The sequence below is a fragment of the Elgaria multicarinata genome, chromosome 4, assembly GCF_023053635.1.
Source record: "Elgaria multicarinata webbii isolate HBS135686 ecotype San Diego chromosome 4, rElgMul1.1.pri, whole genome shotgun sequence".
Classification (NCBI taxonomy): domain Eukaryota; kingdom Metazoa; phylum Chordata; class Lepidosauria; order Squamata; family Anguidae; genus Elgaria; species Elgaria multicarinata.
In genome coordinates this window covers 118,245,097-118,270,902 of record NC_086174.1, presented here as the reverse complement: position 1 = coordinate 118,270,902, position 25,806 = coordinate 118,245,097, and the positions used below count along the sequence as shown (strand labels likewise).

At 47.9% G+C, this 25,806-nt stretch overlaps 1 protein-coding gene across 4 annotated transcripts in view; it reads right to left on the bottom strand.

Annotated features, from left to right (window-relative positions):
* LOC134397980 (glutathione S-transferase-like) overlaps nt 1-25,806 on the bottom strand; it is a 41,358-nt gene that overhangs the window by 7,008 nt on the left and 8,544 nt on the right. Inside the window, exons 1-2 of one of the 4 annotated variants that reach the window (XM_063125091.1) lie at nt 9,346-9,463; nt 5,663-5,755 (exon numbers count right to left, since the gene is read on the bottom strand). The exons of 2 other annotated variants lie outside the window; for them this stretch is intronic. The gene's annotated coding sequence lies outside the window, so the exon portion shown is untranslated. Of the gene's footprint in view, nt 1-4,761; nt 4,930-5,662; nt 5,756-9,345; nt 9,464-25,806 lie in introns of those variants that run through there. One more of the 4 variants, XM_063125092.1, reaches the window with a different exon arrangement.

The window sequence follows — 25,806 nt, the reverse complement described above, 5'->3', positions numbered from 1 at the left end:
TCCCGTGGCTTTTGTTGTTTGTAGAGCAACAAAACAGTGTTTCTTTCCCAGCCCTTCATCCAATTTCCTCACAAAGGGCATGGCTAGACGAAGGGGGTTGGAGAGGGATGATCTCACGATATGATGATCGCAAGATTGTCCCCCCTCACCCCCTCTTGTCTACTTGCGGTGTGTGGCGTCCCGGGAGGGGGAGGACGTTGCGCCCTCCAGTTTGGGTTGTTTTTTTTTTTTTTTAATCGAAATAGAGCGCATGAGCATTCCTGGGCAAAAGGTAGGGTTTTATAATAATAATAATAATAATAATAATAATAATAATAATAATAATAATAATTCCAGCTTCCCTTACCCAACCCCCAACGAGTACGGAGCTGCTGAGGAGCTCCGCACCCCATGCCCAGGTCCTGGTTCCTCGCGAGGAGCCAGGACAAGCCGCAACGACAGACCTCATGTCCCGCAGTCTCGGGACAAGTCTGAGACCGGGGGGGGAAAAACACGATTAAAGGGCTTGCCGATGTCCCGGGGAAAGAGAGGGATCATCCCTCACTGCTACCGGTATCCCCTGTGAATCATGTGGATGCACAGGGATGATGCCAGGGCGACCCCTGAGATATCAGCAGGTCTAGACATACCCAAAGATGCTCTCTTCTCTCAACCAATTTGCTCAAATGTCTATCATCTGCAAAGTTCTGGAATACTACTACTACTATTATTATTTATTATTTATTTATTTATATAGCACCAACAATGTACTGGGTGCTGTACAAAATATACAAATAAAACAGCGATACCCTGCCTAGAGGCTTACAACCTAAAATCACATTAAAACATATGAAGGGGGGAGGGGTTCACAAAACAGAAATAAGAGAATAATCATAATAATAAGAACAGTAAATCAAGCTAAAATACCAAAAGCTATTGAAAACAAATGAGTTTTCAAACGCGTTTTAAAATCTACAACGGAACTCGTGGTACGTAGTTGCTCTGGAAGAGCATTCCAAGCAAACGGGGCAGCCAGAGAGAATGGGCGAAGCCGGGCAAGAGAGATAGAGACTCTTGGGCTGGAGAGCAACATAACATTTGAAGGACGGAGGGTACGAGGGGGATGGTAGAGTGAATTAAGAGTGGCAAGATAAGAAGGTGCAAGACCATGACACGCTTTGAATGTCAGCAAAAGAAGCTTATACTGAATTCTATACGGGATCAGAAGCCAATGAAGAGATTTCAACAAAGGAGAAACATGGTCAAAACGACGAGCCAAGAAAATAATCTTGGCTGCCGAATGGTGAAGAAAGACCAAAGAGGAGAGATGAGCACAAGGAAGACCAGTCAAAAGAAGATTACAGAAGCCCAAACGGGAGATAACCAAAGCATGGACAAGGGTCTTAGCAGAAGATTCAGATAAGAACGGACGGATCCTAGCAATGTTATATAGGAAAAAACGGCAGGACTTGGCTACAGCCTCGATACGTGAGGAGAAAGAAAGTGAAGAATCAAAAATGAAGCCAAGACTACGAGCTTCTTCCACCGGATAAAGTGTGACATTATTAACAGTAACAAAGAATGAAGAGCGAGGGGACGGTTTGGGAGGGAAGACAAGCAAAACTGTTTTCGCCATGTTTAGTTTTAAGCGACGCTGAAGCATCCAGGCTGAGATATCAGACAAACAGGCTGAGATCCTAGCCTGAATGTCAGAAGAAAGTTCAGGAGAAGAGAGATATACTTGTGTATCATCTGCATACAGGTGATATTGGAGGCCATGAGAATGAATAAGATTACCTAACGATAACATGTATAAAGAGAACAACAAAGGGCCAAGTACTGAGCCCTGTGGCACCCCAACTTGAAGGGGAAAAGAAGAAGACGAGTGGCCATTAGCACATACGCTAAATGAGCCACCTGCAAGATAGGAGGCAAACCAGTCATAGACAGATTCACGGAATCCAAGGTCACATAGGGTAGCCAATAGGAGGTCATGATCAACCGTATCAAAGGCCGCAGTAAGATCCAAAAGAATAAGAACTGAAAACAGGCCTTTAGATTTGGCGATAAGAAGATCATTGGTAATCTTAGTAAGGGCTGTCTCAGTAGAATGCAGAGGACGGAAGCCAGACTGAAAAGGATCCAAGGCCGAGGAACTAGAAAGAAAATGAAGACTAATACTAATACTAATACTAATAATAATAATAATAATAATACACGGACAGACACAATACAGCTGCAAAAATAATTCACCAACAACTGGCCATCAAATTCAACCTTATCAAACAACCTACACCATACTATACATACTCACCCGAAACAATCTTGGAAAATGCAGATCATAAAATATACTGGGGCAGAACAATTCATACTGACAAAACAATAGCTTGAAACTGACCAGACTTAACGGTTATAGACAAAAAAGGGGGGAAAAACATACCTCATCAACATAGCAATACGGAATGACAAAAATGTTGTTGAAAAGGAAGAGGAAAAGAGAGAAAAATATACACCACTGGCAATGGAAGTCAAAGAACTATGGCAACAGGAAAAGGTCACAATTATTCCGTTAGTCACATCAGTCACTGGCATCACATCAAAAAACTATACAGAAAACTTTCAGAAACTCGGCCTACCAAAATACATCCACAACAACATCCAGAAAGCAGTCATACATAAAAAATGCTCAATTGTCAGGAAATTGCTGAATCTGTAAAATATAGCATGACTGGGCAATGCCCGTCATGTCTGTCTAGAAAATCCACCATGAGTGAGAAAGAGATGATGATGATAATGATGATAAATGACATGCCTGCTCCATGAAACTAAAACTTTCAGATTAATTTATTTGTTATATTCCTATCATGCTTTTTCCTCCAAGGAGTCCAAGGCATCAAACATAACCCTTCCCCTCTCCATTTTATCCTCACCACAACAACCCTGTAAGGTAGGTTAGTCTGAGAGTCAATGACTGCCCCAAAGTCACCCAGTGAGCTTCCATGGTTGATTGGGGATTTAAACCCTGGTATCTCCAGACCTTGCATACTAATCTGCTGGAAGTCTTGAACAAGGGCAAGTTCTTCTCAAGCATAAGACTGAACTTGTGTGGCCTCAAGTTATAAAACCACAAAGCTCCACCTTCGGAGAGGAAAGAACAGCCCATCTGGAGTAGAAACTTTGTATAGCAAGCAAAGGGCGAAACTACTATGCTTTAATCTAGTTTTTTTTTTTCACCTACAGCAGAGCTGACTTGCAAATTAATCCACCTAGGGAAAGGCTCTCAAGGTGGCAGAAGCCTGAGCAGCTGTATTTAGGGCAGAAGTCCACATTCATGTTGTTAGTATAATCACCCCATCAATCCCTTTAGAATCATAGAATAGTAGAGTTGGAAGGGGCCTACAAGGCCATCTAGTCCAAGCCCCTGCTCAATGCAGGAATCAATGTACATGGGGATCCCAGGTAGTCACCCTTGCAGAAACTGACCAGGCCTAAACCTGCTTAGCTACATCAAGGTTGCAGCATCCCATGCCTTCACAGCAGTATCAGCAAGCAGGTGGCAGCTGCCGTCTCTGGCTGCAGCAGCTAGAACAGATGGGCAAAACGGCATGCAAAGAGTGGCATACAAAATGGCAAGGTTCTGGTTTCGGTCCCAGAAGACTAAACTACATAATGCTGTATCGGACGTCAGGTTCCTAGATATGTAATTAGATCCAAACAGGGTGGGATTAACACAAATTAATAAATTAAAAGAAAGGCAAGTACAGAATTCAAGTAATAAAGGAAGGGGAGCGGACCCAGCAAGAGAGACGGGTGGGGGGAAGAGCAGAGCCAGGGTGGGGAGATCACAGACGGGGGCGCGCAGAGGGGGCATCAGACATGGCAGACGGGGGGGAGAAGAACGGGGCCAGGGCATGGCAAGCGGGGCCAGGGCATGGCGAGTGGGGCCAGGGCATGGCGAGCGGGGCCAGGGCATGGCGAGCGGGGCCAGGACATGGCAAGCGGGGCCAGGGCATGGCAAGCGGGGCCAGGGCATGGCAAGCGGGGCCAGGGCATGGCAAGCGGGGCCAGGGCATGGCAAGCGAGCAGGCAGGGGGGCATCAGACATTGTGGGGGGGAAATCAGGGGCAGGGGGAGAAGGGAACCCTTTATTTTTATTTTTTTAAAAAAAGGACTTACTTTTCCGTTGGTGTGCTCCTGCGCACATGGCCCTTTAAATCCTAAAAAAAATGGCTGACGCGACGGGGCTTTCCCTTACCCCGTTGCATGTAACGTCTAGAAAAGGGCGATGGCCCATGCTAGCTGTAGCAAAGCGTTGCCCCTACTCCCCACCGGATTATCAGGTAGGTCTAGCAAGGCCCTTTGTCTTGGTGGTTCTCCCACTAATCAGCTTCATGGGATGACCCCATATCCACTCACCCAGAGTTTCTAAATAAAATGATTACAGTGTCTTTGATATGTAATGTTCAGGTCTGAGGATACATGCCTCATAGAATCATAGAATAGTAGCACTGGAAGGAGCCTATAAGGCCATCAAGTCCAACCCCCTGCTCAGTGCAGGAATCCACCTTAAAGCACACCTGACAGATGGCTATCCAGCTGCCTCATGAAGGCCTCTAGTGAGGGTCACTGGTTCCATTGTCATAAAACTCCATCTCCACCCCCTCTTTCTTCTTCCTTTGCAAACTTGAAAATAACACTTCAAACACACACACACACACACACACCTCCCTCTTTACACTCACAGACACACAACAAACAAAGGCCACTTTCTCAAACCCCTACCTGAGCCAGCCAGCTTCTCTTCCCTCGGAGGCTGAGGAAGGCCCCTGCTCCAAGGCAGATCCTTTCTCTCACCCTCGCCTCCCCAGCACTGTGGGGAAGGAGAGGGCCGAGACAGGGCCTTGGCAGCTGCAGGCTTAAGGCACTCGGAGTATCAGCCAGCAGCTCCCTCCCGTTGTGGGAAAGGATCCTGTGCCAGGCCTTGTGAGACCCGGAAGTGCAAGGAAATCTCTCTCTCTTTCTCTGTCTCTCTTCAAAGCTGCAGTTTCTCTCCCCCCACCCTCCCTCCTGTTAAGCTCTGAGCCACCATTTGCGCGTGTGTTGCCTTATGAATTCAGATAAAGAAACATTGAAGGGAAAAATAATCCTTAAAAATCAACCGAAGGGAATTTTTAAAAAAGGAAAAGCATTCCACCAACTACAGTGACGGAAGAAGACACCATCACTGGATTAATTACTAAGGGTTTCCTGCCTTCAGAAATCATGAGCACCCTGTGTTATCAGTGTCATTTGATTCAGAGACATTTATTTTTCCTTTGTACTTTAAACTGCCATCCTTCCCTCAATCTTTCTCCAATCTTCATGAAATTTTCAGGTTATGTAAAACCAACACTTCTTTCTGAAACAAGTACATTTCAGGGAGATTGGTGAAAATATTTATATTTTATGAACATTAGAATGACACACACACCCCCAATTACTGCTTTATAATGGTGGAATGCAGAATCTACTCATTGGCCTTAACTGCATGGACACTACAGTGTCCATATGAATAAACAATGGGTTAGAGTTATGTATGATCCAGGCCAATAACACTTTACAAAAGCAAGTTAGGGTGCAATGCTATGCATGTTTAGACAGAAAAAGCCCTACAACTCCCAGTATGCCACAGCCAGTTACTTGCCTCACGCCACTGTGTTAGTTTCAAAGCTTCACAAATGCTTTATGATGACCAGATCGTTGTTGCATCCCATGGTGTCTTGCATCTGTGAAGAAGCTGCGAGAACAGAAACAAAAGTTCCACATCTCCTCCCTCAGCAGTCATCACCACCTGGCATTCCAGCAGGTTGTAATGAGGGAAATGAGAGGGGGGAACAGGACCATTCCACCAACTGTGCTACAGGGCTGTTTCATTTTTTCCTCTTCCCTCCCCATCCTTTTTTCCTTGCATGTCATGTCTTTTCAGATTGTAAGCCTACAGGCACAGACTGTCTTGTTTACTGCTTATGTTTAAGCAACTCTGGGAGCCTTTTTGGCTGAGGAGTGGGATAAAATTTCTTCAGAGAAATAAATAATAAATCTATCACCACCTCAAACCCAATGTTTTTCAAAGGATATGAAGTGTAGAGTAACCAAGTGAAGTATATGTATGCTTGAAACAGGGTTTAGGGGAGAGGGGGGGAGGAAGCAACAATCCAGTAGTGCAATAGGCTGGACAACAAAAAATCATGAATTATGGTAGCCCGTCCCTGTCCCCTGGTCTGCCTACCCACACACAGAATTCCTTGTCACCTATGGCGAGCAGCAAATGAGAGTTCACATATAAGGCTGGACTATAAAGCAAGGATGTGTTTTGAGGGCTGGTGCTGTATTCCATCCACTATGTTTTCCAAGCTCCGATGCATGAGGGCTTGTGTCATGCAAACTTTTAACATAGCTTTTTGGAGGGCAATGCTCATTCCTGATCTTCCTCTCTGATGCTTATGCAATTAAGGATTTAAAAGAGCAGGATAAGTAGTAGGACAGTACTCCGGGTGGGGCATGGGAGGCAGCAGGAACATAGTTCATGTGTTAAGAACATAAAGAGCCCTGCTGGCTCAGACCAAGGGTCCGTCTATTCCAGCACTCTGTTCACACAGTGGCCAACCAGCTATCAACCCACAAGCAGGACATGGTGCAACGGCTTCCTCCCACCCATGTTCTTCAGCACCTGGAGTATATAAGCTTACTGGATTTAGGCTGCAATCCTATCTACCAGTCTTTTGCAACCTAGTGCCTTCTGGGTGTATTGAAACACAACCCTCTGTATTATGGATTGTGTACATAAAAAGTAAAAGTCAGATACATAAAATAAAAAATAGATCACCTACAGTCATATCACAAAGCATAGCTGACTCCATGGACTGAACCAGAAAAATCATGGATCTGCCACTTGTGGGTGCCTCTTCAGCTCGAAAACATGGATCTGAGGCACAGATACTCATGATTTTTAAATGGAAACACACACACACACCCCAAACCACAATCAAATCACAGGATACTTCTGCCTCCATGGTGTGCACCATAAAAATCACAGCTCTGGCACGTGTGGGAGCCACCATGGTGCCAAAATATGGATCCCAGGCATGGATCTTCCTAATTTTTACAGAGTAAATCTTCCAGTCCTCAATTCAGTCTCAAAGCACATATGCCTTTGTAACCTTAAGTAAGGAATCTGGGTAAGGCACCGGGACTTAGTATGCAAAGGACTCAGATGTCCTGCTGTGATTGCAGTTGTTCTCCCCCCCCCCCCCCCTTAGCAACATATTTTGGCGTGCGGAAAATCTGGTTCTTCTGGTAATGTGAAAGCACACCACTCAAACTTCAATGTGTATTTTCATCCATCGTTTTCAATCTGATGTTCTGTGGGCGTGTTTTCAAGGGGCGATATTGATGACGAAAGAGAAGGGCATGTCTTTTCTCCAGCGGGTGTTTTTAAATTCAAATTCAAATCTTTTCCTCCTGCTGCTTCCTGGCTGCTGAGTTGAATGAAAGAATGGTCTATTGTACTTTCGATCCTCCAGCTTTGCTTCATGACTAGCTTTGAGGGCGGGGGGGAAGTGAGATGGGGATGCATTGGTGACATCATAGGGAGATCTGCATAGCTTCTCCCCTCTCCGCTTTCCATCTCGATTGGAAGTGCGTGACAAGGGGAAAACAAACCAAATTTGAGTCAGATTTGGTCTTCTCTTGTTTTTTTTTTAATGATTTTTACATTTTCTCCCTCAAACTTTTTGGAGCTTATAGTCCACCTATCATCATGCGAAACTGCCATCTTCAAGTTCATAAACTACAGATCTGCTGGTTCCCTTACTCAAAAGTAAATCCTATTGATTTCAACAGCTAAAGTCACATGCAGGCTTATCTTTGAGTAAACCTCATTGAACAGAGAGAGACTTACCTCTGAGTAAACACATATAGAACTGATTTTTAATACTGTGGTCACTCAGCTTTCTTTTTAAAACAGCAAACTGAAAAGAAGTGCTCTGCAACCCCATGCTTACTTCTGTTTACTCAGAAGTAAGACTCTCTCTGTTCAATGGAGTTTACTCAAAGGTAAGCCTGCGTTTGACTTTAGTATATTCACGCTCCAAAGCCTCCAGGCAGGGTGAGGGGAACAGACGTAGCCTAGGCAACAGGGAATAACCACATAGGGAGGGAGGGAGGGCATGGTGTCCAACTACCACCACCCAATAAACTGTAGGGGAAGGTACAAAGGAGATCTGGGGCGGATGTGCATCTCAATGGAAGAACAGCGATATGCTGGTGCACATGAGAGGAGAGGTGTAAAGATGAATGGAATGTAAAGGCACAAAGGTGTAAGTTGATCAGGCTTTCACACACTATGGAAACGAGGGCGGATAATTCAAGGGTAAACCAGGGCAAATGTGCAGGTGTGATAGAGCTCCAAGTCTCATGATTTCTCATTGAAAGCTCTCCAGCCACAAGGGTTATTGGCAGTGAGGATCCACACCTTTAAGGCTGGCAGAAAACCAGCCACAAAGGCTGCCCTCTGGAATTAACAGAGTAATGGTGGTGAAAAATGTCACCTGCTGAACTTCTGGCTGCTATGCAGCAATGGTATAGGAGTCTTTCCTAACCCTCAGAGTCTTTGTCTTTACTTAATGGAAGCTTATGGTGCACTGAAGCCGGTATGGGCTTTGGGGCTAATAATGGGTAGAAATCAACCCTCCCTGTAGCTTGTCTTTCTTATTGGACTCCCCTGATGTATAATGAATCCAAGCATGGTGGACCTTGTTTATTTCTTCCAGCCATTTCTCTGCTCCTCTTTTTCTAGCCATACCTGGCAAACAGCCACTCCACATTTGCATGTACTTGCCAGCCACTCAGTGCCCCTGCCTGCTTGCTTTTGGCTTTGGAAATTCCACTTTCTGCTTGCTTTCTCAGTTAGTTTCAGCCTTCTTACATTCATTTTGGTCTTTTCAGATTCTACTCACCCAAAACCTTCTTTTCCTGTGTCTATACTGCAAGTGAGCAAAGTGCAGAGAATGGTGGAGAACAGAGTTATACAACCACTCTCTCTTTCCCCCAACCCCATTTATACGACACTAAACAGCCTATGCAGTAACTTTCCTCCCAGCTTCCTACCCTCTGGAATGTTATTTCAGCTTGCTTTAACTTCTAAATTCCCCTATGGTCTCCTTTTTCCCACCTCCACTGGGAAGTAAGGGGTGAGTGAATGACATTCAGTGTGTATTCAACTGTATAAAAATGCAAATGGTCGTGTTTGTTCAACTATCCCTATTTCAAACTACTCCCAAATGGCAGAGTATATAAATAATTTCACTGTTGTATTTTACTACTTACCTCAAGACCAGCTTCCAGTTCAGGAGTCTAAGCAAAGAGGACACTTTTGGACTCTCCTAATGTAAAGCTCAACTCCTGTGGCTGAGTAAATTAAACAGTTTTGTCTGACCAGCTGACAAATATCCGAACCCGTCTCTTCCCCCGAGCCTGGAAAGGGGCGGGGGAGAGAGTCTCTTCAGTGTCAGTGGGCAGCACAGCGTTCTCAGATTTCAGACATCTGGCCATGCAATTCAGTTATAGAGCAAAAGCAGAGAGAGACTTGTGGTACCTGGGGCCTTGCTAAACCAGGCGTTAGCGCGGTGTGAGGCCCGGTTTCCCTCCTGTGCATCCAGATGACGCACAGGGGAATCCGGGGTCAGGCCGCGCTGAAGCCTGCCTTAAGCTGGCATAAGTGAATTCGCTTATGGCCTGGCTTTTCCGTAGCCCCGGCCTCAGGCTGAGCCTGCGGAACATCTAGCAAGGTCCGTGGCTTTTTGCGGCTACTCGCTTGCGAGTAGCCGGGAAAAGCCACGGACTGGGCACAGCGCTCATACGAGCGCTATGCCCGTCGAGCGGGGGAGATCCCGGGGGGAGAGAGGGGCAGGGGGAAGGCCGGACCCGCCAGGAGAGGTGGGGGGAAGCCGGACATCGGCGATGGCAAGGGGGGGTGTAAAGGAGAGTGCACCCCAGTGCTCTGCTGGCTTTTACTGGATTTAGCACGGATCCCCAGGCACAGACACTCACAGCTCACAACGTGAGTTTTAAGGCCTTTTTATTTAGGTTAAGGGTAGGATTACATGGGGTAAACAGGGCAAAATTTCAATAACAAGCATGCATAGTATAAGCACCCATTACAGGCAATATAAAACTACCTCTAATAATTCTTACGTCACCCACGTTCTGCTTCCAGCCGACAACTGCCCTGTTGCTTTCACAGGGGGCTTTTTTTATACCTTCTTTTCGCTCTTCCCCCCCCCCCCCAGCTTTGATTCTTGCCATGTCTTCACACCTTTTGACTGGGATGCTTAATCACTCAAGGCCAGTAACAGATATGGCCGGCCTGGCTCCGGTCTCTTCTCCCCCAGACAGCTGGCCTGGCATACTTATCTCCTATGAAACCATAAAACACAATTAAAACAACTTCAGTCCCGGATCCGAGTTAACACCTACCCTTCCCTTACACCTCCCCCCTTAAGATGGAATTTCTAGAAAATTCCATCTTCCCCAACTCTCCTTTAATCCTTGGTTCACACATTGACCCCTTTTACTTTATTTCTTTTTTGCACCCACACAGGGGCAGGGGTTTCTCACACCACTCATTTGTTTTCTATTCCCTCCCAAAACTTCGGGACAACCCATCAGCCACTACATTATCCTTGCCCTTAATATGGGCGATGGTAAACTCGTAATCTTGCAGCGCCGAACTCTACCTCAATAACTTCTGATTAGTGTTTTTCACCCGGGACAACCAGCACAGTGGAGAGTGATCAGTTTGTATCTGAAACGGCCATCCCCATAGGTATGGGCATAATTTCCCAATTGCCCACACGATGGCCAAACATTCTTTTTCAATGGTAGCTAGGGCTCTTTCTCGCGGCAGCAGCTTTTTATTGATAAACGCTACAGGCTGCATCTGCCCCCCCTCTCCCTCTTGAAGCAGAACTGTGCCCCGCCCCGCCTCTGAAGCATCCGTTTGCACTACAAATGGCTTATCAAAGTCTGGTGCCCGGAGAATAGGGGCTTGCCTCAATTTTCCTTTTAGCCTATCAAATGCCTGTTGGCAAGCCTCCGTCCACCGCACCTTCACTGGCTGCCTCTTCCGGCACAAATCTGTCAAGGGGGCGACGAAATTACTAAAGTTGGGGACGAACCTCCAGTAGTAGCCTGCCAGACCCAAAAAGGACTGTACTTGCTTCTTGGTTTGGGGGGTAGGCCGCTGCTGAATCACTTCTACCTTGGCCTCCAAGGGCTTCAGAGCACCTTGCCCCACTCGATGCCCTAAATATGTCACTTCCCCCCTACCGAACTGACAATTGGAGGCCTTTACGGTTAGCCCTGCCTCCCGCAGTCGTCCTAAGACCTGGGCCAGATGTTCCAAGTGCTGCTCCCAATTGTTACTAAACACCGCGACGTCATCCAGGTAAACACAGGAGGAGGCCCCCAGCCCCTCTAAAACCCTATTCATAAGTTTCTGGAAGCTTCCAGGAGCATTTGACAAGCCAAATGGAAGGACCGTGAACTGATAGTGCCCCCTAGGGGTGGAGAAGGCTGACTTCAAGGCAGCAGCAGCATCTAGTGGCACCTGCCAATATCCCTTGGTTAAATCTAGAGTGGAGATGAATTTGGCCCTCCCCAGGTTTCTATCAAATCGTCCATGCGAGGCATGGGATAGGAGGCCACCGTGGATATGCTGTTCAATTTTCTATAGTCCATGCAGAATCTAATTCAATGAACAAAAAACCTACGGTTTATAAAACAACGTTAAGGCCGTACACTTTTCCACCAAGCACCAAAAAGCGGGGAAATTGGGAGTTAAGGCTCGCCAGCCTTAACGCCACATCCTCCCTAAGGAGGCAGAAAGTACCAGTGAAATTCTCATTCTGCCAAAGCAGATAAACCATGAGGACAGGATGGAGAATAGGATATGCAGAGGTGACTGTGGGGTTGTGGAAAACTGATGACGAACAACTTAGAGCCACCTACTTCTTTTTTTGTTTAGAGCAGCCCTTCCCCAACCTGGTGCCCTCCAAAGGTGTTGGACTACGATGATCCATCATTGCAAGTCAGTATGTCCCATGGTCAGGAATGCTGGGACAACAGGATGGGGAACGTAGGGCGGCGCCTCCAGGCAAGCCCCCCCACCCCCACCCCGCTTACCTGCTCTGTCGTCGTTGGGCCCGGGCTTGAACTAAACGCCCTGGTGCACCCGGAAGCAAGGCCACACTTGCAGCCTTGCTTCTGGGTGGACCCAGGGGCTCAATTCAAGTCAGGGCCAGCCGATGACAGAGCAGGTAAGAACACACACCCCACACACACCTGGCCCCTTACCTGGACCTGCTGCCACCGCTGCACAAAGTGTGGCAGCTCCAGCCAACCCCACTCCTGCCTGGCCCCTTACCTGGAGCTGCCACTGCACAAACTGTTGCGGTGGCAGCTCCAGGCAAGCCCACCCCACTTACCTTCTCCATCATGGCCTGACCCGTGCTTGAATGGAGCCCCTGAGTCCACCCAGAAGCAAGGCTGCAGGTGCGGACTTGCTTCCGGGTGGACCAGGGCACTCGATTCAAGCTGGGGCCCAGCAACAACGGAGCAGGTAAGTGGGCTGGGCTGGGGTGGGGGCTTGCCTGGAGCCGTTGCTGCAGTTTGCACAGCAGTGGCAGCGGGTCCAGGTAAGGGCCCAGGCAGGAGGGGGTTGCTTACCTGCTCCGTCGTCCCCGGGCCCAGGCTTGAATTGAGTTTCCTGATGGACCAGGGTGCTCAGTTCAAGCCCGGGCCCAGTGACGATGGAACACGTAAGTGGGTTGGGGCTCACCTGGCAGCAGGGCCAGGCAGGAGGGGATGGGGTTTCTTACCTGCTCCGTCATTGCAGTCCAACACCTTTGGAGGGCACCAGGTTGGGGAAGGGCGGCTCTAAACAAAAAAAGAAGTAGGTGGCTCTAAGTTGTTCGTCATCAGTTTTCCACAACCCCACAGTCACCTCTGCATATCCTATTCTCCATCCTGTCCTCATGGTTTATCTGCTTTGGCAGAATGAGAATTTCACTGGTACTTTCTGCCTCCTTAGGGAGGATGTGGCGTTAAGGCTGGCGAGCCTTAACTCCCAATTTCCCCGCTTTTTGGTGCTTGGTGGAAAAGTGTACGGCCTTAACGTTGTTTTATAAACCGTAGGTTTTTTGTTCATTGAATTTCATGGCTTTTTGTAAAGGATGACGAAAGCCCTGCCCTCTTTTAAATGTGGTCAATGTAGTATGGCTCCTGCAGCTTTCACTGTTGTGATGAAGAGGAGATTTCACCAGGTTCTCCATATATACAAATGACACCTGGTGAAATTCCCTTTTCATCACAACAGTGCAAGCTGAATGAATCCATGGGTACGTAAATCCTACAATCCTATGCAAGGTTAGACATAAAATCCTACAATCCTATGCATATACCCATGGATTCATAGACCCACTGACATCGGAGTCACCAGCCCCACCATGTGACCATATGCAAAGGAGTACAGGGCTCCTGCATCTTTTACAGTTGCATAGAAAAGGAAATTTCAGCAGGTGTCACTTGTATTCATGCAACACCTGGTGAAATTCCCTCTTCATCACAGCAGTGAAAGCTGCAGTAGCTGTACTAGAGTGACTCCATTTAAAAGAGGGCAAGGCTCCTGCAGCTTTCACTGTTGTGATGAAGAGGAAATTTCACCAGGTTCTCCATATATACAAATGATATCTGCTGAAATTTATATTTATAAATATAACTGTAAAAAAATTATATTTTTTACTTAATTAACATTAAAGAATGCACAACCATTCTTTAATGTTAATTAAGTAAAGAATATATTTTTCTCCTGCACCTTTAACTGGTGTGATGAAGAGGGAACTTCACCAGGTTCCCCTCTGCTGAAATTCCCTTTTCTATGCAACTGTTAAAGATACAGGAGCCCTGTGCTCCTTTTCATATGGTCACAGGGGCAGGGGGCTGGTGACTCCAATGTCGGTGGGGCTATGAATCTGTGGGTACATAAATCCTACAATCCTATGCAAGGTTAGACATAAAATCCTACAATTCTATGCAAATACCCACGGATTCATAAACCCACTGACATCGGAGTCACCAGCCCCACCTTGTGACCATATGCAAAGGAGTACAGGGCTCCTGCCTCTTTTACAGTTGCATAGAAAAGGGAATTTCAGCAGGTGTCATTTGTATGCATGCACCACCTGGTGAAATTCTCTCTTCAAAACAACAATTTAAGCTGCAGGAGCCCTGCCCTCTTGACCAGATACAAAAGAGGCAAGGCTCCTGTGACTTTCAATGTTGTGATGAATCCCAGGTGGATCCTGCATTAAGAAGGGGGATGGACTAGATAGCCTCTTAGGGACCCTTTTCAACTCTGCTATTCTAGGATTCTCTGAACATGAGCAGAGTGCATTGCCTCTGGCTGATGCGAGTCAAACATGCCACGATAACTGGAGGGACAAAGTTTTCCAAAACTGCCAGCTAAATTCCTGTATCTAAATCCCAATGTGTGTGATGTTCCCCAGCAACTACTGTGTACAGCTCAGCTGGTGCCAACTTCATTAACCTCTCAGTTGCCGGCAGAGGCATTTCTTTACTGCTAGGATAATTTGAAGGTTTTTGCCTTGAGGGTTATTTTTCTTGTTCATTCTTATGCTGCGTGGGGTGACCTTTGGAACGGACATTTTTTAGTACTTGTGTATGATTTAAATGAGAATGTTATTATATATTGTATTCTATCCTTGTTTGTAAATTGCTTTGGGACTCCTTTTGGTTATGTGGAGTATATATCAATTTAATAAACTAATCTAAAATAAACATGTGTGCATTGTCTAAAGAGAAAACGCGCACCCAAGAACAACAAAAAAACCAAGCTAGCCACAAAAAAGCATTTCTTGTGAAAGCAACCCGAGGCTTGACCCAGTCTTTGCATCCTCACCAGTTTCTCTTCCTCATCTCCAGCTTAGTATTTGCTTGCCTTTTCGGCTCAAATCACTGGTGTCTCATTATGGATGCCAACTTTTCAACAGGTCTCGATACTTGTGCCATGTAGGCAAGGGTTGAACAACCTGTGCTTGTCTACATAGAATCATAGAATAGCAGAGTTGGAAGGGGCCTACAAGGCCATCGAGTCCAACCCCCTGCTCAGTGCAAGAATCCACCCTAAAGCATCCCCGACAGATGCTTGTCCAGCTGCCTCTTGAAGGCCTCTAGTGTGGGAGAGCCCACAACCTCCCTAGGTAACTGATTCCATTGTCTTACTACTCTAACAGTCAGGAAGTTTTTGGACTCCAATTCAAAATATTCAAATTGTTCTTGCACTCCAACTTTACCTACTTCAGCCAGCATGTCCAATCTAGGGATGTATGGCGAAGCCCTTAGGGTAGGATTGCCAACTTACTATACTTGGCCTGACCCTATGCTTCCAAAGGGAAGTTGGATCTGCAGAAAGCATGATAAGAATTATCGCATTACCATAATGTATGAAAATGAAGTTGCTATTAGAGGGGTGGTTAAAAAAAATGCTAACTCTACCTTGGAGTTACCAACTTTGGCAAAATTCTGGTGCCTTTAACAGTGGCACAACACACATAAATCCAACATATGAATCTTTCTTATTTGCAACATGGAAATGCAGTAGTGAAAAAAAACCAAACACCTGCTGCTGGCATACAAATAAAGGCATAACAGTCCTGTGAAAGAGAAGGTGGCAAATCTGGGTGTGCTTTTATTAATCCAGTTGGCAAACTGCAGTCTTTGAGACAAGTATAGATATTTTGAAAGCTTTTGGAGGAACATGTGCAAAACAGGAGGTTTAATCCTTGTGTTTATTACCTAGAATATGTTTTTCTTTTCCTTGAAGTCACAGTGTACCAAAGCCTTAAAAAGTTGCAACATCCTTCAAGCCACAATCTTTTGTGCTTATATAATTTATAAAGATTGCCAGTATTTCTTGTTTATTTCCTATAAAAACAGAGATCAGAAATGATAGCAGGAAGAAATCACAGTTGTACAAGAATGGGAATCACAGAGTAAAATTTTATTTATTTAAAATATTTTTATACCAATTTACAATATAAAATGTTAAAACAATACAACATAAAATGCAATTAACTAGAACAGCAGCATAAAGTATTTAAAATAACAGAAAGTTTAAAAACACCCCCCCCACAACCCTCCAATTCATAAAATAAAGATGGACATGCATATTTTCAAAAGCAGACTAGAACATCCATATCTTTAAGGCCTATTTACAGGAGCCATGCACACATCCTGGGTATTGCAAAATGGAGCCACCACACAAAAGGCCTTGTCTTTTGTGGCCACCAACCTAAAAAACCTTTGGGCTTACAAGGGAGCAGGGCCTCCATGACTGATCTTAGGCCCCCCAAATATTCCTACAGGTGCTGAAGGCATTTAGAGCTTTAGAGGTGATCACCAGTGCCTTATGTGAGCAACAAGAGTAGGTTATTATGCTCTGATTGTTTGGTGGTTGGGTAGAATTATGCAATTTAATAATCTTACGCACATTTAGCCAGAAAAAAGTCCTACAACTCCCAGCATTGCAGGGTTTTTTGTCTGGGAATTGCAGGACTTTTTTGTTTTTGTTTTACAGTGCAATCTCATGCACGTCTAAACAAAACTCCCATTGAGCTCAGGTGAATAGGCAAAGAATTGCAGTTTTAAGGCAGCAATCTTAGGCAGGCTTGAGAGTAGATCCTATCGAACAGCATTGAATGCACAGGATAGACATGCCCATCTCAGTGAGGTTCAATTGCCGAAAGCCTTGTAATAAGCACTAATTGCCTTTCCCTCATCTCCTCCTCCTCTTTCCTTTAGGCTGGTGAGTTCAGGGGCGCCGTCGCAGGCAAATCCCGATCCCCCCCTCTCAGAAACTGTTCCCAACTTGCCTCAGCAACCTGCAGTTCAGCCCTTGCATGCAAATCGGTGGATACCGACAAGAGAGCCGCGCTGGCCCAGGCACACACGGGGCGGCAGCGGCGCCTTTTGCCGCTCGGCTGGACTACGAGGGTGGGGCTTCGCTTTATTATTATTATTATTAATAATATTTATAAAGCGCCATCAATTTTCATGGTGCTGTACAGAGTAAAACAAAACAAGACAATCTGCCATATGGCTTACAATCTAAAATCACCTTGTGATCATGAGTGTATGGCTCATGAGTGTCTTAAGTAGCTCCATCCTTAAACCACCATTTTGCATCTGATTCCACAATAGGCACACACAGTCCCTGGCTGAGTTCAGATGACATGCTAATCAACAAAGTTGGGGTTATGAACAAATGGAAAACAACTGTTGATTAGCGTGTTGTCCAAACACAGCCACTATTTTTCCCCTGGCACCAATTCGTTATCCATAGTTCCAGCCTTGATTCCTCTAGAAACAAAGCCTGAAGTCTGCCTATACCTGCTGTTAGACAATGGTCACATTCAATTACCCAGAGGTTTATCAAATATCTCTACCAAAATATATCACACCTCACTAGTATTCAATAGACTGCTTCTAAATGGAACATCAGTGAAGAGATGCTATTGTATGATAACATTGTAGCACATGCTTTTTCACTATTATAATTAGATATCATTATCTAGAACTTAGCTGGAAAAATTACAAAAGAGGAACAACATCTGGGATGATTAATTTATCTCAAGATTATAAATCACTGTGGCTGCAAAAGGATGGACTTGGTTTTGGATACATATTTTTGGACAATATTTTCCCCACTCTGTCTATGACAAATAACTCCTCATGAGGAGAACGTTGTGTCTGTGTGTAAAAGCCTAGAAAGAGCTTTCCAATGATTCAGGCAGGGATCATCTCCAGCTATCAGGTATCACTTAAACAGAAAGACCAAGAATTGATCCTGGAATAACAGATATATAAAGCATATATCCTGACACTGACCTATGTCCCCTCCCAAGGTTGACAACATGGCTAAAGAGATCCTGGGACCCATACACAGATAGTGGCCAGGAAAAATAAAGAATGAAGTCAAATCAAGAAGCATGACATCAAACTGGTAAAGAAGCATGGATTAACTAAAATATCAAGTCCTTAAAAAGCAACACAGCTCAGTTTTTACAGAAATAAAAATACGGAGTCAAGTAATGTTGTTAACCACAGAAAAGCAGATCTGAATTGGAAAATTGTTTTTTATCAAAAGAATATGAAAGCCAATTTTCAAATCAACAATATAATTTTTAAACTGTAACTTTTAGCCTAAACCAGTTACTTTACATAAGCAAGGACAAATGAACAAAATGTGTAAAGTTTTTGTGTTAAAATCCAACAGCTTCACCTTAAAGAATTCTTGAATCAATCTCACAATGACAACCTTTGCAGCTGCATTTCTGGAGCATAAAAACAAGCAGACAGTAATAAAATTTCTTTCCATTAATGATCCAGCACTTCAGGGTTCATAATTTCAAAAAAGGAAGTCATGCATTTCAGCACATTGCAATACAATTCCACATCTGCTTTCAATCTGTTCAGAGAGCTTTGGCTATTAGGCAGTATAGAAATGAAATAAATAAATATTCTCATATTTATTAAAAAGGAATCAGAGTCTCAGTCCAAGAGAATTCTGTAAAGATGCTTTAAATGAGTCAGACAAAACACACTAGACTATATATAGCAGAGTAGCCATATTATACTTCACAATAGACTCTAGACAGCCATCACTTGTAGTGAATGAAATACCAAGTACCACAAGACTACATTAAAAAAAAAAAAAAGATAGACAGAACTGATCTAAGGTTATGGAAAACACATGAAGATGCTGGTACTGTTAGCAGCCAAAACTGCTCAGGAACTTAACAGGCCAGAGTCACTACAGATAGCATGCCTGCATTTACACTCAGTAGGGGTATAGTACTCAGTACAGGTATAGTACCTTTTGTGAACTGCCCAGGGAGCTTCAGCTATCGGGCGGTATAAAAATGCAATAAATCATCATCATCATCATCATCATCTCAGCGACACAAGGTAAGTCCCTGCTCTCCCCCGGCGCGCGCGTGGGGGGGGGGGCGGCTACCCTGGCGGCGGCGGCGGAGGCAGCGGCAGCGGCTACCCTGGCGGCGGCGGCGGCGGCTGTAGATCAGGGTAGGCCAAGCCGCCCCGCCCCGGTGGGGTTTGGGGCCTTCTCTGCCCCGCCGCCACTGCCTCCGCGGAGGCGGCGGTGGCTGGGTTACGGAAGGCCGCGCCGCCTCGCGCCGGTGGGGTTTGGGGCCTTCTCTGACCCAGCCGCCGCTGCCGCCGCCGCGGAGGCAGTGGCGGCGGGGCAGAGAAGGCCCCAAACCCCACCGGGGCGGGGCGGGGCGGCTTGGCCTACCCTGATCTACAGCCGCCGCCGCCGCCGCCGCCGCCAGGGTAGCCGCTGCTGCTGCCTCCGCCGCTGCCGCCGCCAGGGTAGCCGCCCCCCCCCTCACGCGCGCGCCGGGGGAGAGCAGGGACTTACCTTGCCTTCTTCCTCGTGGTTCCTCATGGCTGGTCTGGCCGGAAATGTACTTCCCTGCCGGAAGTGACGTCACAGTGACGTCACTTCCGGCAGGGAAGTACATTTCCGGCCAGACCAGCCATGAGGAACCACGAGGAAGAAGGCAAGGTAAGTCCCTGCTCTCCTCTCAAGTCGTCTACAAGCCCGGATTTCAACTGAGCGGGCCTGGCGCTCATTTGAAACCCGGGCTTGCAGCCGGGAATCGCCGCTGGTGGGTGGGTGGGTGGGTGTGGGTGTGTGTGTGTGTGTGTGTCTGTCTGTCTGTCTGTCTGTCTGTCTGTCTGTCTGTGTGTGTGTGTGTGTGATTGATTGCCTAGCCTCCGGCCACTGCCGCAGTTGGCAGCAGCGGAGACCAGGTAATCAATCACACACACACACACTCACACATACACACACCAGCGGCGCGCTGCTTCCCTGCCCTCGCCGCCGCTGCAGTTTGAGCGGCGGCGAGGTTAGGGAAGGTCCCCCTGCACCCCCACCCCAGCGAAGCGGGCCCCCCTCTCCTCCCCCCCCCTCCGCCCAAGTCGGCTGCAGACCCGGGCCTGCAGCCGACGGACAAGGTGAAACCGGGGGGTGGGGGACGACTTCCCCCCCCCAATTTCCCCCCTCCCGCTACGCCTGGGCCCGCTGCTGCACGAATGCAGCAGCGGCTCCAGGCAAGCTCCCCTCACCCCACTTACCTGACCGGTCAGGGATGAGCGCCAGCCGCGCTCTCCCTGCTCTCCGTCTCTCTCTGGGGATTCTGAAGCTCACGCGCATGCGTGAGCTTATCAGATTCCCCATTGAGAAACATGGGATTTTAAAAAATTAATTAAAAATTGATGGAACGGTCTTTTAAAAAAAGAAAGGCCATTCCATCAATCGGATAGATAGGGGAATTTAATCCTGTTTTTAGATTACGCCGGGAGGCTTCCCCTTTTGCGCTGCGAGTGCGCAAAAAAAAAGTCGCCACCCCCGAGCAAAACAAAGCAGATTGTGACAGACAGACTTTCTCTCCCTTTTTCTGCTTTAAACTCCCACCCAGACCTCAATATTTCAGGAATCTCCCTGAAATGCGCAGGGAATGTAAAGCCAGCATTTCTTTCTGGCAGTACCGCGTTTCAGAAAGATTCCTGAAATATTTTTCATTTTAGGACCCTAAATTCCCCTTCCCCCCCCCGCTAATAAATTATAATGGTAGAATGCTCAACTTACTCATCGGCCTTAACAACAGGAATCACGACTGTGATTCCTGTAATACTGTTATCTTTCTTGGCCATGAGTACCATGGGGGAGGACCAGGGGCTCTGGCTCTTTTTTATAACTCCCATAGCCAACATTTCTTCAATCTCCTTGTTTACTACTCCTAGCTGCTTGCCATACAGCCTATGGGGAGGAGCCTGGATGGGTGGGTGGTTCCTGGTGGAAATGGAATGCCTAGTCAGCGTAGTTCGCCCCGGCAACCCTGAAAACAAACTTTCAAACTCCCCCAGGCATCGTTTGAGTTGCTCTTGCTGCCTGGTGGACAGTTCTTCGGGCATCTGAATCTCAGACAGCCCTTCCCTTCCCCGGTAGCCTGCTAGCACATCAATCCCAGACTCCACTTCCAGGGGGGCCTCCCCTTCGACCTGACACACACGGACAGCCCTCTCCTGGAACGGTTTCATCATGTTCACATGGTAAACTTTTGAGCAATGTTGGGCTTTCGGATCTTTCAACAAATAGTTAACTTCATTCAATTTATTTTCCACCACTAGAGGGCCTTCCCACCTCATGGCTAACTTTTCCAGCTTCAAAGGTTTCAACACTAACACTTTGTCCCCCTCCTGGAACACGTGCTGCCTTGCTTTTCGGTCGTACCACCCCTTTTGAACTCATTGGGCTTGAGCTAAGTTCTCTTGTGCAGCCTCCCCCACCTCTCTCAACAGGTTTTGTAAATCCTGCATATACGCTACTACCGAAATAGGGGTGGGACTGGTCTGTCCTTCCCACACCTCCCTCAGCAGCTTCAGAGGGCCCCTGATCTCCCGCCCAAACACCAATTCATTCGCCCAGAATCCCAAACTATCGCTCTTCGCATCGCGTGCTGCGAACAGGAGATAGGGTAATGCTTGATCCCAATCTGAAGCATGCTGAACCGCATACACTTTCAGCATTTTCCCTGGAGTTTGGTTAAACCGTTCCACTAACCCATTTCCATGATGGTATGCTGCGGAGGTGCACTGCTGAACTCCAGCCAACTTCCACAATTCTTTCAGAAGCTGGGACATAAATCCCCCTCCCAAGTCATGGACTAAGACCCGGGGCACCCCCAAGCGCGTAAAAATCGTCATCATGGCCCTAGCCAGCTGACGGGCTGAAATTGTTGACAGGGGCACTGCTTCTGCGAACCGGGTAGCATAATCCACCAGGGTTAAGATGTACTTCTTCCCTGAACGCGTCGCCAGGCTGAAGGGCCCTAAAATATCCACCCCCATTTTCTCAAACGGGGTTTCGGTGATGGGGGACAGGCGGAGAGGGGCTTTAGGGTGGTCCCTGGGAAATCCTATGCGTTGGCAGGTTTCACAGGTGGTGCAAAATTCCTGCACCTCACTTGCCACCCCCGGCCAATAAAAGTCTCGGCTTACATGACCCAAGGTCCGCCGAATACCTAAATGCCACACACACACACACCAACTCATGAGCCGCTTCCAGCACCTTCGCACAAAAAGATTGGGGCACTACTAGCTGCTTCCTTTCCACCCCTCCTTCACCTTTGGGCACAAAAATCCAATACAGTAAGCCCCTTTCCCATACAAACACAGCTACACCCGGTTTCCCCCTTCCGTCGGCCGCAACCTCAGCCGCATCCCGACACCCTTGCAACGTGGTGTCCTGCTGTAATTCTTGGCGGAACTCAGGGGTGTCAAATCCTTCATGCACGGGGGTTCCTTCTTCCCCTCTTGCCTCACTTTGTCCTCTGGGCGGGGTTTCTTCTTTTTCCTCCTCTAGCCTCCCCCTCCGCCTTGCGGCTTCCCCCCCGAGTAACCACTTGTAGTTGAGTGGCTTTGAAACACAAATCATTCCCCAACAGAAAAGCTGGGCCTTCCATGTGCGGAAGGATGGTCAGCTCTCCCTTCCACCCCCGGTATTCAATGTTTATGCGGGCCAGCGGGACTTCAAAGGGAGGCGCTCCATTAGGAGTAACTGTCACAGTTCGACCCTCCAGCTTCTGTCCCGGCTTAAGGAGGCCCATAAATATGCTACTTAAGTCCGCACCCAAGTCCCTCTGAGCCCGCACCTTCCTCCCATTGACCACAACACACTCACAGAATTTCTTCTGACTCCACTGGAGCTGCGCGGGGGTCACCAAGCGCATTGCGACGTCTTTAGTTGGCTGCTGCTTCCCCGGATCTGCTGTCTCCTTCGGTGCTCCCGCCGGTCCAGCGCTCATGTACTCCCACTCTAGATCAGCGGTTTCCCCCTCACTGTCGTCGCTCGAATTCGACATTGGAGATGCCGGCGGTGGAGGCGCCGCCGCCGCCGCCCGCACCAACGCCCAAGGTGCCAAAGAGCCGCTCGTCCCCGACTGCTTGGCCACCAGCTTCAGGCAATCCCTCTTCAGGTGGCCCGCCTCCTTACAGTAGAAGCACCCCCCACTCGCAGGTAAGGCAGCGGCCGCTGCCACTCCCAAGCGGGCGCTCCCCTCTCCTTCCGATCCTTCCCCGGCCAGTGTGCCTTTTTTTCGGCCGTCGTTCCTCCTGGTCGTCTTTCCGGCCCCTTCTCCACAACTCGGCTCCCTCCGAAGCCCTTCCGCTTGAAAGCGTGCAGCCGGTCAGCCATTTCTGCAGCAGCCATCAGAGTTTTGGGGTTTTTCTCTCCCACCCAAGCATCGTACTTTTCCGGGAATTGTCGATAAAGTTGTTCTCTGGCCATCAAGTCCTTGACGGTTTTAAGGACATGGGCTCCCTCCGCCTCCAGCCAGGCTTCCATTGCCGTCAGCATACGGGTGGTGAATGCTGTGAATGTCTCTCTCGGATTTCTAGTCAGTTGCCTAAACTTCTGACGACAATGTTCTGCAGAGAGGGCATATTGCGCCTTCACCACCTTCTTAAAGTGTTCATAATCAAGTCGCAGCTCCCGAGGGAGCGTAGCCATCAACTCCCTCAAAGTCCCGGAGACTTGTGGGCGCAGCAAGTTCATCTTTTGGGCGGGTGGGACCCCCAATTCATCACAAGTGTCATCAAAGACCGCCAAAAAAGCCCCCACATCGTCTCCCTCCTGGAACGTGGGAAAAGCCCGTCTGTCAAAACGGGGCCCTGACGGCCTTGACGGTGGCTGCTCGCGGCCGTCCTCCCTCTCTTCTTTCAGCTTTGCCAACCGCAAATGGTGTGTCACTAACTCCAGGCTTCAGTATACATTCGGTGAATCTTCGCCTCTCTGCCTTCTCCCTTCACTTCAACACCAGGGCTGTTTCCGCCCTCCACCCTTGGGGGTATGGGATCCTTGGCCGGACGTCACCCCACGCTTCTCCTTGCCCTTCCCCGGGTGTCCAGAGCTGTGCGACGTGCCTCCTCCTGGCTCTTTCTTCCGAGCCTGGCGTCCCTTCCACCACCCATTCAATTGTGGCTGCAATGGGGTTCCCTTCGACCCCTTCCCGAGGACTTGCCTCCAACAACTCAACCCCTGGAGCAGCTGCTCCCTGGTCCTGTGACATTGTCAGCTGCTAACTCGATATTGCCCATCACTGGGTTCGTACTTATGCCTCGTCTCTATCCCCTTTTTTCCTACCAGCGTCTTGCCCTTCCGGATCCGTGTCGAATCCCAGTACTGCCCACCATGTAAAGGAGAGTGCACCCCAGCGCTCTGCTGGCTTTTACTGGATTTAGCACGGATCCCCAGGCACAGACACTCACAGCTCACAACGTGAGGTTTAAGACCTTTTTATTTAGGTTAAGGGTAGGATTACATGGGGTAAACAGGGCAAAATTTCAATAAAAAGCATGCGTAGTATAAGAACCCAATACAGGCAATATAAAACTAACTCTAATAATTCTTACGTCACCCACGTTCTGCTCCCAGCTGACAACCGCCCTGTTGCTTTCACAGGGGGCTTTTTTATACCTTCTTTTCACTTCCCCCCCCCCTCCAGCTTTGATTCTTGCCATGTCTTCACACCTTTCGACCGGGATGCTTAATCACTCAAGGCCAGTAACAGATATGGCTGGCCTGGCTCCGGTCTCTTCTCCCCCAGACAGCTGGCCTGGCATCCTTATCTCCTATGAAACCATAAAACGCAATTAAAACAACTTCAGCCCCGGATCCCAGTTAACCCCCACCATTCCCTTACAGGGGGAAGCCGGACATCGGCGATAGCAAGGGGGGGAAGCCAGACATTGGGCCTGGCAAGGGGGGGAAAGAAGGGGATCGGGCCTGGCAAGGGGGGGGAAGACGGGGATCGGGCCTGGCAAGGGGGGGAAAGATGGGGATCGGGCCTGGCAGGGGGGGAGAAGATCGGGGGCGGGATTGGGGATGGTGGATGGGGGGAGGACGAGTGAGCAGGCAGAGGGGGAATCAGGGGCAGGGAGAGTGGGGGGGGCTTTATTTTTGTAAAAAACCCACCTACCTTCTCCGGTGGTTCTGGAGGCACATGGTGCCTTTAAAAAAAAAATGGCCGACGCTACGGGGCTTCCCGTTGTCCCGTTGCGTCGTGCATCTGGAAGCCGGCAACAGCGCGCGCTACCTCTAGCGCGCACCATCGCCCCTCCTCCCTGCCGGCTTATCCGGCAGGTCTAGCAAGGCCCCTGGAATTACTACCTGATTTATTGTGGCACATTCTTTTGTAGGCTAGTGCCCAATCCTTCAGAAGTGTTTTGCGTTATCCTCGGTTGACAAGTAGATGGATAGAGTCCGGTACACAGAATTACATGCACACATACATTGTAGGGATGCCAGGTACCTGCATTACAAAGAACTGCAGGAAAAGAAGCGTCCTCTATCTGAATGGTGTCCTCAATTTGAAAGGCTGTGCAGTCCAAGCTGGGGTGAAAGTCAAAGAACCTTAGGACAGGAGAACAGGGGCCTCGATGTTACTTGTCAACAGTATCTGGACAGCAGACTCAGCAGGCACACAGGATCAATTTAAATTACAGGCATTATATCTAAATTTGCATATATCCATACAAGTTTGCATATGCAAGATTTATGTGAAACAGCATCCTCTTTTTTTGGGTGACCAACCAATATACATTGGTACGGAGAGAAAAAATGTTAGA